Genomic DNA, 16,942 nt, shown 5'->3' on the forward strand with positions numbered 1-16,942 from the left:
CCTTCGTGCCACCAGTCCTTCCTCCTGCCACCCTCACTCTACAAGATACTATGGTTGCCCTCCCCAAGACCCATCCCCTCTTTCCCCTCCTTCAGAGCAGCTATGCCAGTCTCATACAATTGATGCCATCCTAACTCCAAGATTTAAATTAATCATTTAGATTAATGCGTAATCCATTTCCTCTTTCTACAGTTCAAAGGTAGGCACATGACTTTAGATCATGCAGTCAGACAAAAGCCCAGGACTTTTGTTTGATGGTTAGAGGAGGAACAATCAGCTCTCTTTCTTTCTCAGCACATGGAACAGCAAAGCAAGTAACCCGGAGAGTCTTAGCAGACAACATGTAACCGAAGTAGGAGCCTGTCTTAGGGTAAAGCTGACACACAGAAGCTGGAGCAGAGAGAGCAAAGGAAACTGGGTCATTGGTTACATCCCCAAGCTACCGAATTAAAACAATGTTAAGACTTACTCTCTAAAATATTTATTTCTAAGAGTCAGCACACATCATCCTTATTTAAGGCAGTTTTATTTGGGATACAATAATAGATACATTTCCTGCCCATATAGAGTTTACAGTCCAGTCAGGGAGAGAGAAAGTACATGATACCATGAACTGGAGGGAATATTTTGGATACTAAACGGCATAGAGCTGGACCAGTTAATCCAAACTCGGAATCTAAATGTGGAAGAACTGACCAAGATTTGATGGGTGGAAAGCAGGCAATATGATGGGAGGAAGAAAAATAAGAGAAAGGGTATAGAGTTTCACACAGAGAGAACAGTATGTGCAAAGCCTTGAAGTAAGAGAGAACACAGTGCATTCATGTGACTAAAAATTGTCTCATGATTTGGCCCTTCTTAGAAAGCAGCCGCCAAGAGCTTGGTTATCCTGGATCCTGCCAGTCTCCATCACTTTTAAATTAATTGCAGCCTGATGGCCAGACCCTGGTGCCATCTTCTGCCAAAGATGTTCTTGCATGAGCAGTACTAGCAGAGGCAGCAGGTACTGACCCACTGGGAGCCACACACAGGTATCTGCACCCCACCCCATTCTCCTAGTATTAGCCTGAGACTTCCAGCAATCCACCTGCTCCCAATCCTCCTTACCAGCCAGGATCTGCATATGAAGATATCAGGTCAGAGAATTCCAGTGGTACTCGGTGATAGTCTATCTTCATCATTCGTGGATTCCATATTTGCAAATCCACCTATTTGGAGTCCCGAAGTCCATACTTATGGTGATGCAGGACAGGCAAGCCCCAAAATAGAGCCTTATCCCAGGAGGGTTCGTGTCTTCATGCAGGAAGAATTCAAGGGAGAATCCACAGTGTTAAACAGCAACTTTGAAGCAGCAGTGTACAGCAGCAGCAGAGGTCCTGCTTTTTGCAGAACAAGAATACCCTATATGCTGTGTGCCCAGAGTACCAGCTCAGAGGCAGTTCTGCACTCATATTTATACACACTTTTAACTATATGCAAATTAAGGGACGGTTTATGTAGAAAGTTCTAGAATGAGAGTGGCAACTCCTGGGTTGCCATGCTAAGGGGCAGTAACTTTTGGGTGTTGCCATGGCAATGGTAAACTGACAGGGCACACTGGCCGGTATGTCTCATGGGGAGATGCTTCTGCCCCTGACGTGTTTTAGCTAGTCCTCAATTTGCTCCAGTGTCCAAGCCCCACCTCCAGAGTCAAGTTCCGTCTCCTACCTCCATGGCTCTTTCAAGGTAATTCCTGGACCTGCACAAACGGGTGAAATACTTGAGGCCCACGATGCATGCATTCCCGGCTGAGGTCAAGCAAGGTGGTGCTCCGCCTTCTTATTTTGTCTATCATACTGTAAACAAGTGTCTTTTCTGCAGTCCATTTCATGCCATGTTTTTTGCATGTTTATGCTTTTCTTGGTGATTTAACTGTTTAAAATGGTCCCCAAGCAGATAGCTGATGTGTTATCTAGTGTTTTAAGTGCAAGAAGGCTGTGATGTGCCTTAGGGAGCAAATCATGTGTGTGTTAGATAAGTTTCATTCAGGCAGAGTTATAATGCTGTTGGCTATGAGTTCATTGTTAATGAACCAACAGTGAATTTAAATATGGTGTCTTTGAGTAGAAACACCCACAAAACAAGTTTGTATATTGATCATTCACAAAAATGTTGTGACTAGTGGCTCACAGAAACTGAAGTCTGTATTTCCTCTAGAAGCAATGGCTCAGTTTTGCTAATTCAATGCTTATAGCCATTTTATATAATAGAATATAATTACTGTGAATAATTAGAATAGAGCAGGGTGCAGTGGCTCATGTCTGTAATCCCAGCACTTTGGGAGGCTGAGGCTTGAGGTCAGGAGTTCGAGACTAGCCTGGCCAACATGGTGAAACCCCGTCTCTACTGAAAATACAAAAATTAGTCAGATGTGGTGGCAGGTGCCTGTAATCCCAGCTACTTGGGAGGCTGAGGCAGGAGAATCACTTGAACCTGGGAGCCAGATGTTGCAGTGAGCCAAGATCATGACACTGCACTCCAGCCTGGGCAACAGTGTGAGACTCCATTTCAAAAAAAAAAAAAAATAGAAGAGACTCTATAGACTTATACAGGACATGGACTAGGGGCTGTCTCTCTAGCTCAAACAAAGGTGTGATCCTATATGAGTTAGTATAAGTGCACTGCTGTAGCAAATGGACCCCAAAATTCATAACAATCCAATGAATGTTTACTTCTTAGTCTTAGATCATTTTTGAGCTGGTGAATGAGCCATCCCAGGGGCTCTCCTCCACTCAGCTCCACAGGAATCAAGGCTGGATGAACACTGTCATTATAACACATGGCTTTTAAGGGTAGCCTGTGCATTATCCTTATTTGTCTAAGACAGTAAAGAACACAAAGGAGTGAACCTGAGATGTTTTGATGAACCAGGCCTGGAAGTGGTGCCTATCACTCCTACTCATGTTTCATTGGCTATAACTCAGTCACATGACCATGCCTAGCTGCAAGGGAGTATGGGAAATATATTTTGTATGGATGACAAGGAAGACGAGAACAAGATGGCCTTGGCTGCTAGTAGTCTCTGCCATAGTTTGTTTTAAGGACTCATACTGAGTCAGGTTCAGACCAAGACCTACAATTGCCCCAGGAAGATCCATAATTTGCTCCCTTCCCTTCAGTTCTTCTTGAAATCTTTGTTCAGTGTTTATTTTGAGGTGAAACCGAGATCTATGGGGGGATTGGCAGGAAGAGAGTTGCCCCTTGACCTGTGGAAATACTGTTCAAACCCTTACTCTGATTCTTGAGCCATCTTCAGAGGTGATGAAGATGTCTAGCCCCTCCCTAAGATTACCTCAAAGTGTAGCATTTTCCTAATCCTCATGTAAATCAGCACCTACAGGTGCAACACAGCTCAAAGCCAGAGGGAGAATCCATAGGCCCCTATGAAGAGTTAGCTCTGGGACCACGTATCTCCCATGGGAAATACTCAGGTCTATAAGCCCAAGGCCTCACTGTGAGAACACCTGGCTCTGGGCAGGGCATTCTGGGACCTCAAGGCTTTGCGTGGCCAGATCTAACTTTAGATGTCTGGGCCCCTTCCCACACTATGAGGCCAGCTGTGAGGGACCTGTGTGAGAGGGAACCTTGGTAAAAATGGCCTGAGCAAGAGCAGGGAATGGGGGACCTCATCTCCAGCCCACATCCTGAGAAGGAGGAAGCCTCTGTGCTTTGGAAGCATCTATAAGACTTTGTGTAACCGAGGGTCACCATTGAGGTTTCCTTGCCTTATTGCTCCCATGTACCCTACTGAAGAAAAAGGAACAAAGACAGGTGATGGCCCACGAAATGGAGCTGCAGAATCTGTCCTCCCCTTCTTGTATCGCTCCTGGTTGCCAACAAACAGACTCCTGTTCTATAAGCTAGCAGCTTCGTGAGGTCTGAAAATAATCCCTGAAAGAAAAAAAGTGAGAATAATAACAATTTTATGTTGAATGCAGGCACTATGATTAATATGTGGCATATGTTGTTGTACTGAGTTCTCACCATGACCTGGGAGTTAGGTACTTCAATCTCCACCCAGTTAACAAGGAAACTAAGGCTCAAAGGAGTTAAATAACCTTGTCCATGTTCACACTGCCAGAAAGTGGTTGAGTCAGTACCTCCCGTCTGACTGCAAAACCTGTATTCTTAATCTCTGAGCTCTGTGACCCTGACCACACTGGTCACTTGCTGGGTGGGGCAGAGGAAGCCCTAGCTGCCTATACCTTCTTGTACCTGCTGCCCTTCCCCTCCACAGCTGGGACCTGTCTCATGCTGACGACCTGCCAGAGTGACCCATCACCTCTACATATTCGCCACACTCTTTCTGAACCTTTTCTGTCCGGTCAGCTTCCAAGCCGCTCTTGGGCATGAGTGTCATCCCCGTGCACCTGATAAGTCCCAGGTGCTCTGCCTGAGCCTGCCCACCAGCTGCCTCAGCTCCATTATTGAAAAGAGGTGTCTCCAGGATGTTAAAGGGAGCCTCAGGTGGCAGAGCTCTCTCCTCCTTGTGCACTTCACTTCAGATGACTCTTGGAGAGACTTGGAACTGTACCACATCTCGGGACTGGTGGCTTCTGCTCTTCTCCCCACTGGAGCTCAAAAGGTAATATGCTCCATCAAACACAGATGTGCATTACTAGCCCAGTATCAAGCCACGGGTCTGGCCAATGCTTTCACCCGGCAGGCTGCCATCAGAGGCTGCTTGGGCAACAGAGACATGCAGCCTTGATCTCCACCTGTGCAAACAGCCTACGTGGCACAGCTGAGCCCCGGACAGGAGGGACGAACCAGGAGTTTCTCTTTTCTTTTTTTTTTTTTTTTTTTTTGAGACAGAGTCTCACTTTGTCACCCAAGCTGGAATGCAGTGGCGCAATCTTGGCTCATTGCAACCTCCGCCTCCCTGGCTCTAACGATTCTCCTACCTCCTAAGTAGCCGGGATTACAGGCACCCACCACCATGCCCAGCTAATTTTGTATTTTTAGTAGAGGCGGGTTTTCGCCATGTTGGCCAGGCTGGTCTCGAACTCCTGACCTCAAGTGATCCATCTGCCTCGGCTTCTCAGAGTGCTGGGATTACAGGTGTGAGCCACCATACCCAGGCGGAGTTTCTCTTACCCCACCCACACCTCCCTGCTGCTTGGCCCAAGACAACAGCCTCCCTACTCCGAATCTACGTTTTCCTGCTTTTATTAAGGAAAAGAATAGTCCTTAGGGGTGTGCCACGCTGAACTTTTCTGGAGGAAATAAGGAAAGTAATAACATGTTAAGCTGTGGGTTCTGTGAGTTTCTGTGGGCAGCCTACTTGTTGCCATTGGCAATTGTTTCTTGGCTCATTCTCTCCTGGGTCGATCACCATGTCTGGCCTCATAACAATCCTTTCCTACTTTTTTTTTTTTTTTTTTCCTGAAAACCCATCCTACGAATTGCTGTGGGAAGGAACCAGTGAAAATCTCCTTGTGAAGGCTCATCATTTGGGATGTTTCTTTTTAGAATCCTCCTATTTGGGGGCTTCCTTGGGTAGGGGGAGTAGGGCATGCACCAGCCAAGCCTCTACCGGGGTGTTGCCAAGCCGTCTCAAACTCTCCCCAGTCAGTTCTTTCCCAGCTGTGGGGTTTTTGGCAGAGAAGGGCCAGAGGGTGCCATAGCTGGCTTCCCAGGAGCCGTGTGTCCTGCCTGGCTTCCCAGCTGGGTTGGATTGAGGGACATCGTGGTTAACAGATTTGCCAAACATCACAGAGCTGGGGCTGGCTCTCCAGAGGTCAGGGATATTAAGAGCAAGCCAAAGGGCACAGAGTCCTGTTGCAAGACTGGAAGCAGCCAGGGACCCAAAGAAAGTGCCTGGGGCTGAGCATTGGAGAGCTCATCCTAGGCTGGTCTCCACCCCCTGGAGGACGGTGAACCCATCACCACACATCCCAGGACCTTGGTCTCTCTGTCTGTAAAGCCAGCAGGTTGGGTCATCTGAATGGAATAGATAACTAAATTCATCTACGTCCCTTCCAACGTTGTGATTCTCTGACTACTGTACAATTTGGGGGTCTGAAAACAACCTTCTACCTTTTCCCATCTGCACAGTGTGCTGGGGCCACGTCAAACCCAACCTCAGGTGCGGCACCGGGTCCCACCTCGTTTGTGCCTGTTCTTCCTCACATGACCCTTTGCCCCCGCCTCACCTGTGCCAGGGCAGATGGAATTCAGACTGTTCTGATTCATTGACCTCAAAGGCAACCAAACAAATGCCCTTGCAAAGGGGATCTGACGCCTCCAAAGCCGTGACGAGCCTTCCAGGTGGGTGGCTGTTGAAACCTCTCGCCCTCCATGGGACCACAAAGCTTTATTTGACCAACATTCAAGCTCAAAAACTGTATTTGCCTGGAGCAACCCCAGGAGACTTAACCTTGGAAAACTACCTTCTCCCAGGCTTCACCAGACACCTCCCAGGGTGGGAGTGTGGGGTGAAAACACATCACACCCACGGCCGTGTGACATTCTCATCTTCCCAGCAGGGAGAACCGGTCCCTGCCAGTGTCAAGAAGTCAAAACAAAGCTCCTTTTCCATGTGCTTTTTCTTCCTCAATGGCTTAGACTGTAAAGTCATCAGGAAGCATGGTCTAGTGCTCCAAGCTCCAGACAGACGCTTGACCTCTGTCCTGGCGCCCTGGGCTGGCCTGGACCAGACACCGCACCCCCAGGACTGTTTTCCCATCTGCAAAACAACTCGGGCCTCTCTAAGCCAACATCACCTCTCACTGCAAAACACAGCCCCCTCCCTCCTCCAGGGACAGCTGGCCTTAGAAACCAGCTCATCTTTAGGGGAAGAAATCCTTATGGGGCAGGCGGCAGAAAAGCACAGCACAGAGGAAGCAAAGAGTTAATTTTGCGCTGGGGGGTGGGGGCATTGGGAGGTTGAGGGAGGATGATGGTTTGGGCGAGCACCTCTTCCACTCTCCTAGATCTGAGGTGGAAGGTCTCTGCTCTGCTCTCTGATTTCTAGGGAAACGGGATGGTGTGATGTGCAGATAAACAGAGAAGCCTGCTGTAGATGGCTGTTAGGTGTCTCCAGGGATCAGTAACACCTTCACCACAGAGAATGCTTCTGCAGGCATTCTACTTCTCTTCCCCACCCCCACCCCTTAAATAAGCAGCTGTTTCCTCTGCCCCTATCCCTGGCCCCTCACCGCTGCTGGATCATCCTGCCTACCCCGGGCTGCAGACTGACTTATCAAGTTTCAGAACTTAACTTCCCTGGATGCATCTCCGTCTTCTGCTACTTTACAAGGTCTCTTTTTACATCTGCCCTTTACATAAGACCCTGCCTGACCCAGCCTTGACAGAAAACCCATCCCCTATCCATGCTGGTGTTTGGAGCTCAGAAGTCACCCTCCCAGTGACCCCCTGCCAGGCCTCTGGTGAGCATTTTCATCTGATCCTTAATCCGCCTCCTGCCACCCTGGCCAAACACACGCAACCAGGCTGCCTGTGATAGGCTCACAATAACCCTGGCTCTTAAGCTATCAGATAAGGAAACTTCACGTGCCCCAGCATCACCGACACCAGGTCGGAGGTTTTCTTCTCAGGAGGAGGAAAGATTAAGAGATGCTGAGGCTAAGAAGTCCAAGTATTTGAAGAGACAGACATCCTTGCTCTCCAGAGTAAACCATTGTACACAATTGCATGACCCTTAGATAAGACCTGAGAGGGTGGTTCTCACCCCTGGCTGCAGGTTACAATCCAGGCTGCTCCCCAGACAGATTACATGGGAATCCCCACGGTTGACATCTAGGCATTGGCCGGGTTTGAGAGCCACTGATTTAAAACAATGCCCCGTTTTGCAGTTTGGGCAAGAGAGGCCAAGAGAGGAGAAGTGATTTGCCCCCGATTAAATGGTCGTTTGGGACAGAGCCCTAAGCAGAACCTGTGTCTCCAAACTTTAAATTCTTATCTCTTCCCATCATGATTTTCCCTCTGGTTGCTTTAGAAGAGAGGGTCTTAATCTCTGAGGCACATTAAACCTGTCCAAGGGAACTTTTGAAATACAATGACAGGCCTCCTGGAATTCTGGTCTGATTGCTCCGGCGTGTAGCCTGGGTATAAGTATTCAAAGTTCCTTGAGTGACTCTCATGTGTAGTCACAGTTGAACGAAGCCCTGCTTATTAAAAGCTAAACCCTTTCAGAGAGAGAGAGAGAGTGAGTGAGAGAGAGCGAGATGCCAAAAAAAAAATCCTGTGGAGGCTGGAGGGAGGAAAATTTTTCGTGTAAGATGAATCTTGGGATCCATCAAAACAAATGATGCTTGAGCTGGATCTTGAAGGTTTCAATACTTCGAAGCAGCAAACGGCTTTCCAGGAGAGGGAACCGTGTGAGCAGTGTCCCATAAGAAGGGATATGGGAGATGGGACAGTTGGGAGTTGGACAGAACAGGCAAATTGGGACCAGCGTGCGGGAAGCTTTCAATTCACATGGGAGTGTGGCAGGAACTGTCCAGCCCAGTGACTGCCAAGCTCTCACACACATCAGACTCACCTAGAGGGCTTGAACACAGGCTGCTGGGCCCACCCTCAGAGTCCCAGATTCCGTGGGTCTGTATGGGACCTGGGAATGTGCATTTCTAACAAGTTCCCAAGTGATTGTGATGCTTCTGGCCTTCCCAAGACACTTTAAGAACCACTGTGCTAGGCAGAGGGAAATCCCAGGAAGTTTCAGATTTGAATCACTTGGAGAAATATACAGAGAGAGAGAGAGAGAGGGAGAGAGGAGGAACTTCAGTAGGACAGGAAGATTGATCTGGCATAGAGAAAGAAAATCACAGTGCAGAGCGGCCCAGAAGCGCATGCAGGCGCTGCCACTACACTACGGAAGAAGAAACAAAGAAGGAGAAGACTATAGGTAGCCCTCAAATAGCATATTTATGAAAATTCCACTGCCCGGGCAGTGGGACTGGGGAGGAAGGCGGGTTTAGAGCATGTTCAGTGGACGCGTGCACAGAACATGGTGACTGACTGGATTTGGAGGGAAGTAGGGCAGAGTCCAGCGGGGAGTGACTTTGGGAAGCCAAACAGCCAAGGGGGTGCAATTCACTGAGCTGAACAGGCAAGAGGAGGGGCAGGTGTGGGAGCAGCGCCAGGGGCTTGGCTGGAACATGACCCCAAACCCTGTTCTCAGGTGCGTGGCAAGAACGAGACCTCTGACTTGGGCCTAGAGTGTGCCAGAATGAAGACTTGGCCCTGCTCCCTAACAGTTGCTGTTTCTACCCTAAAACTATCCTCCCAGGGGTGCTGGGTGGCAGGTGGGGGGAGAGCTGAGCCAGGGTGGTGACCCATCGTGAGGTGCTTTGGGCCTGCGTCCCCTCCAGTGGATAGGCGCAGGAGTCCAGCAGAGGTCTGTCTCTTCAAGTCCAATCAGGGAGGCAAAGGAACCAAGCATTGCTGTGCACTCACACTGAAACCCACGTTGCTCCAAGACCTCTATCTGCGTTCAGTTTACAGGATGTGCTCCCTGAAGCAGTAGTTTCCAATCTTGGCTGCACGTTAGAATAGCCTGGGAAGCTTTAAAAATGCCTGCTACCTGCGCTGCACCCCACACCAATTAAAACAGCAGTTCTGGGATAGGACCAAGGCATCCGTATATTATAAACCTCCACAAGCGATTCCCAAGTGCAGCCAGGGTTGAGAACTGCACCTCGAAGGGTGTATATAGGTAGCCCTCAAATAGCATCTTTATGAAAATTACATTTCCTCCCTAAGGAAATGGTTTGAATGTGTCTAACACCGCCCTACCCCACCCCACTGCCCTCCTCCCACACCAGTGACCTGATCAAGGGACAGGCCTGGCCTTCTGAGTCACAGGCCTGCCTTGCAGGCTGGCAGGAGCTGTTGCCCATAGTCAGAGTTTATGGAAGCAGAGGCCACACCCTGGAAGGAGGAGCCTTGAAAGCCCAAAGTCCAAGGAACTTCATTCATGGAGGCTGAACCAGAGGCAGAGAGGGTAGAGAGTGTATGGGGAGGGATGGGGCGTTGTTCAGAGCCAAAACCAAGAGGGAGGTTTTAAGGACCAGAGAGACCCTGTGAGAAGAACAGGGATGTGATCTGCATGAGATTTGGCAACACCAGGCAACTCCTCACAGCGGTTCTTCAGGCATCCCAGGAGTGTGGAGAAACCAGGAGAGGACAGAGTGTGCCGGGGCCTCCTCTCCTGGTCCTCCTCCCTGACTCAGGGGCAGATACGAAGGGCAAAGAGAGAAAAGGGCTGGGAAACCAACAGCACGAGGAAGCTGATGAGGGCAGGGGATGGGGGCACTCACTCCAGGGGCATATCAGGATTGAGGGGGGCCTGAAGCTTGCACAGTTGGGAGGGCTGTCTTTAAGAAAAAGAACATGACATGACAAATACAACTTGAGCTCCTGGGCCTAGGAAGGAGCCTGAAGTGAGGGGTTCCGGCGTGAACTTGCTCTGGCCAACAGGTGAATAATCTGGGCTCGGAATCATTGCTAAAACGTGCCCCACTTTCCAGGATCTTACCTTGTCTGGGATACCCCATCAGACTAGGAGGCCAGTTGTCCATTTTATTTCTGGGAAACGAAGGAGTAAAGGAGTCTCTGTGGTCAGTCACCCCACACACGTTGGTGGCCGTGCCACAAAGCGGTCCTCCGTGCAGCGCTGCAGGCCATTCACTCCCTCCACAGCTTCACACTAGGACTTAGGATGTGTCAGGGTGGGGCTACGTGACAAGCATCACAAGGACTCAGACAGGGCCCAGCTCTCAAAAACGACAAGTTCTCTGCCGAGCAGGCGTGCAGGCCTCTGTGAAGGCAGGACAGAGAGAGGGAGGTAATTGCCTCAGGCAGTTAGGGTGGGCTTCCTGGAGGCCGCAACCAGAGAAGGGAGCCTGAGAGAACCTGCCTAAGTTCACCAGATCAGGGAGAGCTGATCTTGCAGAGGGAACAGCCACAACAATATTTATTAAGCACCTACTATGTACACAGGCTTAGATCTGTTATATGAAGTCAATGAGTTTGGTTCAATACCACCACAAATTGAGTCCTAGTATTATCCCCATTTTACAGGTAAGAAAGCTGAGACACAGCGATGCTAAGGGTCTTAGTCTCATAGCTACTTAAGTGGTGGGTATGAATTTTAAACCCAGGTGGTCTGGCTCTAGGATCCATGTGTGCACAAAGCTATGATGAGACATCTTGGAGCACTTTGGGAACTGCAAGATACTCAGTGTCCCACACAAAGGAAGCACTGGGAAGGCAGGCAAGGAAGGGGGCCAAGAGGGCAGGAAGGATCCTGGAGGGCCTAGAAGAACAGGTAAAGAGATTTGGGTGAGGAACGGTACCCAAAAGAGGCAGGGCAGCTACCGAAGGTTTTTAAGCAAGAGCATGGGGTGCTCAGATCTAGGCTTTAGAAAGGTTACTGTGGGCCGGGTGCAGTGGCTCACGCCTATAATCCCAGCACCTTGGGAGGCCGAGGCAGGCAGATCTCTTGAGGTCATGAGTTTGAGACCAGACTGGCCAACATGGTGAAACCCCTTCTCTACTGAAAATACAAAATAGCCGGGCGTGGTGGCAGGCGCCTGTAATCCCAACTATTGGGGAGGCTGAGGCAGGGGAATCACTTGAATCCAGGAGGCAGAGTTTGCAGTGGTGAGCTGAGATCGCACCACTGCACTCCAGCCTGGGTGATAGAGCGAGACTCTGTCCAAAAAAAAAAAAAAAAGGTTACTCTGTGTAGAAGATGTGATTAGAAAGGATGGATTAGAAGCCGTCAGATGGGAGCAGGGGATCTCTAAAGATGCTATTGCAGAGTCCTGGCAATTGTGAATGGAACATCAATTGAGGCCAAGGCACCAGCTTGAAGTTCCTCTGGTTTCAAAGACCACCTTTAACAGCCTGTGGGTGGAGTAGACAGAAGAGGGTCAATCTTATCTTGGAGGTCTCTTGGAGCCCAGAGACCTGAGTGCAGTACCCTCCTTCCCACTGGCCACCTTCATGGACTAAGTCAAACCCCTTCACCTCTCTGGGCCACAGTTTGCTCATCTGGAAAGTGAACATGATAATTCGTGCTCTGTCTGACTCGTGCAATTTTTGTGAAATTCAAACAACATCATGTATGCAAAAAATGGCCCATGACTATTATTGAAAATGCAATGGAAGCTTGAAATGTCTGATTTCTAGGCTATCAATTAACTGATAGCCTAGAGGCCAAGAGTCTTCTGTTCTTGGGCTCAAGTGGTATCCTTTGCCTTGGCAATAAGCTGACAGCTGGGGCAGGTCCCTCTTTCCCACCTCCACATGACCCAGCCAAGTCCTTCCCTTTCTTCAAAGCACAGCCCAAATACCACCTCATCCAGGAAGCCTTTCCATAGTCATTCTTCAAGCCCCCAACTGGAAATGACCTGTCCTTCCCCTGAAGAATGCTGCTTTCTGCTCTGCTCTTTCTGTGTTCCATCTAGCTGCAGTTGCTTCTGCATTCCCTTCCCACGAGCTGCCACAGCTGCTGCCTTTCTTTTTTTTTTTTTTTTTTTTTTTTTTTTTTTTTTTTTTTTTTGAGACGGAGTTTCACTCTTGTCGCCCAGGCTGGAGTGCAATGGCTCGTTCTCAGCTCACTGCAACCTCCACCTCCTGGGTTCAAGCAATTCTCCTGCCTCCGTTTCCCAAGTAGCTGGGATTACAGGCGCCCACCACCACACCTGGCTGGTTTTTTGTATTTTTAGTAGAGACAGGGTTTCACCATGTTGGCCAGGCTGGTCATGAACTCCTGGCCCCAGGTGATCCTCCCGCCTCGGCCTGCCAAAGTGCTGAAATTACAGTCAGGAGCCACGGCATCTGGTCGCCCTACTAATAATTTTTTAACCCATCTTTCCTGGCCCTGTTTTTATGTATTTAAAAATATCTACTTGATCTCATCATGTGGATGAAGTTTTCTCTCTTGCCATTTTCACTTAATAACACAAGTATTTGTCATGTTCTAACAACTTTGAATACAGATATTTTAATGGTTGCATAAGAGTCCTACCATATGTTATAATTTACTTAACTTTCCTCATTGTTAGGTGTTTAGGTTGTTTTCGGTTTTGATTGTTATAAATAATGCTACAACTTTTAAAAATAGAATGAATCAATAATTCAAAAACAAAAACAGAAAACAATTTGGGTTGTTTTAGGATATGTCCTCCTGTCCCTCTGCTCAGCTGCCTGAAAGAAGATGGGACTCAATACAGAAGAAGGTGTGAATGCACAGGAAAAAACCCACAGCCTGTGCCTGTGAGAGGAGGCGGAAGCCGATCCCGCCTGGTTGATCCCAGACTTCTCTGCTGGCCCTGTTGACATTTGATAAATGCTTCCTGTGAAGATGTTTACCCAGGAGGAAATTTATCATTTCTCCCTTCCTACCACGAGGCTGGGAAGAGGGGCTGCATTGGCCCCATAAATTCCAGCCACTGTCTGAGCTCACCACCTCACCTCCCTGGGTGCCCCCGAAAAGGTGCAAGACAAAGGCGTCAGACACCGAAAAGCCTGTGCCCGGATGCGGAGAGGCAGCCAAGGGGGCATGTCTGTAGACATCCAAGTCTACTTGTCACTTTCATCCTCCTATTTTCTTTTTCCTCCATTTAAATTAAGTTGCTGATTGTCCTTGTTTTATCCAGGAAGTCCTAAAGGACCCACTGGGAGCTGGCCCCTTTTTGTTTTTTCCTCCCTTACTGGACAAGGAGACGGGGAGCCAATGTAGTGGCTGGATCTTCAATCACGGGAGCAGAGGTGTCTGTGGCCCTAGAAACACCATTTGTTTCTCAGCAATCAGGCCTCTTGGTTCCACTTTCAGTTGAGCTGCTGTCTTCTCTAGAGAGGCAGCTGGGGCCAAGCACAGTGGCTCACCCGTGTAATCCCAGCACTTTGGGAGAGCGAGGTGGGTGGATCTCCTGAGGTCAGGAGCTCGAGACCAGCCTCACCAACATGGTGGAACCCCGTCTCTACTAAATACAAAAAATTAGCTGGGCATGGTGGTGCATGCCTGTAATCCCAGCTACTTGGGAGGCTGAGGCAGGAGAATCATTTGAACCCAGGAGGCCGAGGTTGCAGTGAGCCAAGATCGTGCCGTTGCACTAGCATGGACAACAAGAGCGAAACTCTGCCTCAAAAAAAAAAAAGAGAGAGGCAGTGGAAGTATTGAAAGCTGTGATATCAGGGGCCACCGCAGCCAGTTCAGTGTCAGCTCTTGCTCACTCTAACCTCCAGCAGGTCCCAGAATTACTCAGAGCCAAGGCTTCCTCACCTGTGAAACAGGCAGTAGTACCAACTGCAGCAGTTTCCTGGGACAGCCACGTAACAGAATGCATGGACAAATGCATTGAAATAGCAAAATAATGTGCAGGTGTTGGTTTTATTTAAGCCAAGGAAGCTGGCCAAGTACCCCATCTATAAAATGAGTATATTATAAGAATCTCTGCCTCCCACTACTTGAATATCAGAAAGACAGAAGACATAATATTTGCAAAAGTGTCCAAGATATTGAGTCGGTTTTCCATTTCACCAACATCCAATCAGAAAATATAACACATCCCAGAACTTGTTTCAGTTCTAAACGATGACCATCTCAGCCACCGATAATACCCTGAAGCAAAGCACCAAAGACTAAATTACTTTTTTTTTTTTTTTTTTTTTTTGAGACAGAGTTTCACCCTGTTGCCTAGGCTGGAGTGCAGTGGCACCATCTCTGCTCACTGCAACCTCTGCCTCCTGGGTCACAGGTGATTCTCCTGCCTGAGCCTCCCAAGTAGCTGAGATTACGGGCATAGGCCATGACGCCGAGCTAATTTTTGTATTTTTAGTAGAGACAGGGTTTTGCCACATTGGTTAGGCTGGTCTTGAACTCCTGACCTCAAGTAATCAGCCTGCCTCAGCCTTCCAAAGTGCTGGGATTACAGGCAGGAGCCACCACACCCAGCCACTGAATTCCTTTTTAAATATCACATTCTCATTCTCTAAAAGTTCCAGAAAATATGACTCTCAGAAATGTGTATCCGAAGCAACTCAGTGGTTTCTCTAAAAATCCAGATTCTTACACTGTACTGAATCAGAAACCCTGCGACATAGAACAAAGGACACTGCATTTTAACAAGCTTTTTCGGGGACTGTTTTGCACAGTTAAGTGAGAGTCACAAATTTAGAAGCCCCACATCATGCTGCAGAAGTCACAGTAACCTTCTCTCTCTATGCCCTTTAGCAGCCAATCCCTGAACCCTCCAAAGAGAAGATTTGTGTACAGAGTATCCACTGGAGCCCAAGTCGTATATGATCCCAGCCTCCAACGCCCCACGGTCCACAGCTCTGATTCTGGCAAAGGCAGATGGAAGAGGCTGGGTCCAGACCCCTAGGCAGCCCGTGTCGATTTCAGTCCAGACCACAGCAGAAGTTAGCACAGGAAAACAGAGAACACAGAGCTGGTACATGATACTAAAGTAATACATGGGGAGACTGTGTTCCAAAGGAGGGCGGTGGACCTCAGGGGACATCAGAGTCCAGGTCACAGTAGCAACAATAAAGGGAGGCAGAGGGAGGGGACACACAAGCCATCACAGATTCCAGGAATATGAGTTCTCTAAATGACTTTGATAGTTCATTTTAATCAATATATAGTTTCCCCTAAGTTCCTGGGGACAAGTCTCAATCGTGGAGCCCTCAGAAGCAGTGGACCATTGTCAGGGGCCAGCAGACCTGGGGTCAGTCTACCGGGTGACAGGACCCTATACATGACTGTTTCCATGTGGCATGACAGCTGCGTGTGGAGATATCGAATTTCCCATGAGGGTGAGCTCCCACTTATTCTTCAGGATGAGCTGGGCTGTATCCCATGAGGATTGTTCGCTGTGGGTTTCAGTCATCCTGTAGGAACGTGGGAGCATCTGCAGATGAATGAACGTTTTAATTTCCTTGTGTCTGGATGGCCACCAGAACCCTTGTGAGTGATACAAATGGGCTCTCATCTCCATCTTTTAGGTGAACAAACCGAGGCTCAGGGAGGTTAGATTCATTTCCTAAGCCACACATGTTTAACATTCATAGACAGGACTGCAGTCTTCTGGTTCAAATTTCCTTCCTCCACAACTTTCTTATTACGTCTCAGAAACTTGGCTTTTGAGATATGTCTAGAAGCTGTTTTCTCAGCACCTTGAAAATCTATGGGAGATCTCCCTTCTTGTTTTCTAGTTAAAAACAACATTCTTATTTAATACTTTGGCATACGGTTAGGGTGACCGACCTCCTGATTTCCCCAGGATTGTCCTAGTTTTAGCACTGCCTCCCAGGAAACCCCTCCATCCCAGGCAACTAGACCACTGGTCACCTTACTGTGTGTTCAGACTGTCTCATCCTCTCAGGGAAGCCCCAGCTGCAGGCCTCTGACTTCCCATCTGAGCTCTGCCTCACTCACCTCCACTTCTGCCTCCCCAAGAATTCAGACTCTTCAGAGCAAATACAACACCGAGAAATCATTCTCCACTCAGCTAAGTGCTTTCGGTGAGCTTCTGATCACAACGGACATCTTAGCAATGTAGGAGAATGTACACAGAAATATTAGATTTATTAGCACCAATGTCCAAATGGCCGTATATCAAAAATTTGCTTTATTGAACAGTGGTGCTGGAAATGAAAATATAATTTGGAACCCAGACACTATATTCTATAGTCAAACTAGAAAAAAAGTGAGTGTTATTTGCATTCATCATGTCCAATGCAGCAATCTGGTTAAATTCTGGCTCTGCCGCTTAACAGCTGTGTGGCCTTAGGTGAGTTCCCTAATGTCTCTCTGTACCTCAGTTTCCTCATATGTAAAATGGAAATGATGATAGAATCTACTTTATAGCGTTATGATGAGAATTAATACATACAAGTCACTAGAGAGTGCCTGCAGTAAATGATG

Source organism: Chlorocebus sabaeus, chromosome 15, assembly GCF_047675955.1.
Source record: "Chlorocebus sabaeus isolate Y175 chromosome 15, mChlSab1.0.hap1, whole genome shotgun sequence".
NCBI lineage: Eukaryota > Metazoa > Chordata > Mammalia > Primates > Cercopithecidae > Chlorocebus > Chlorocebus sabaeus.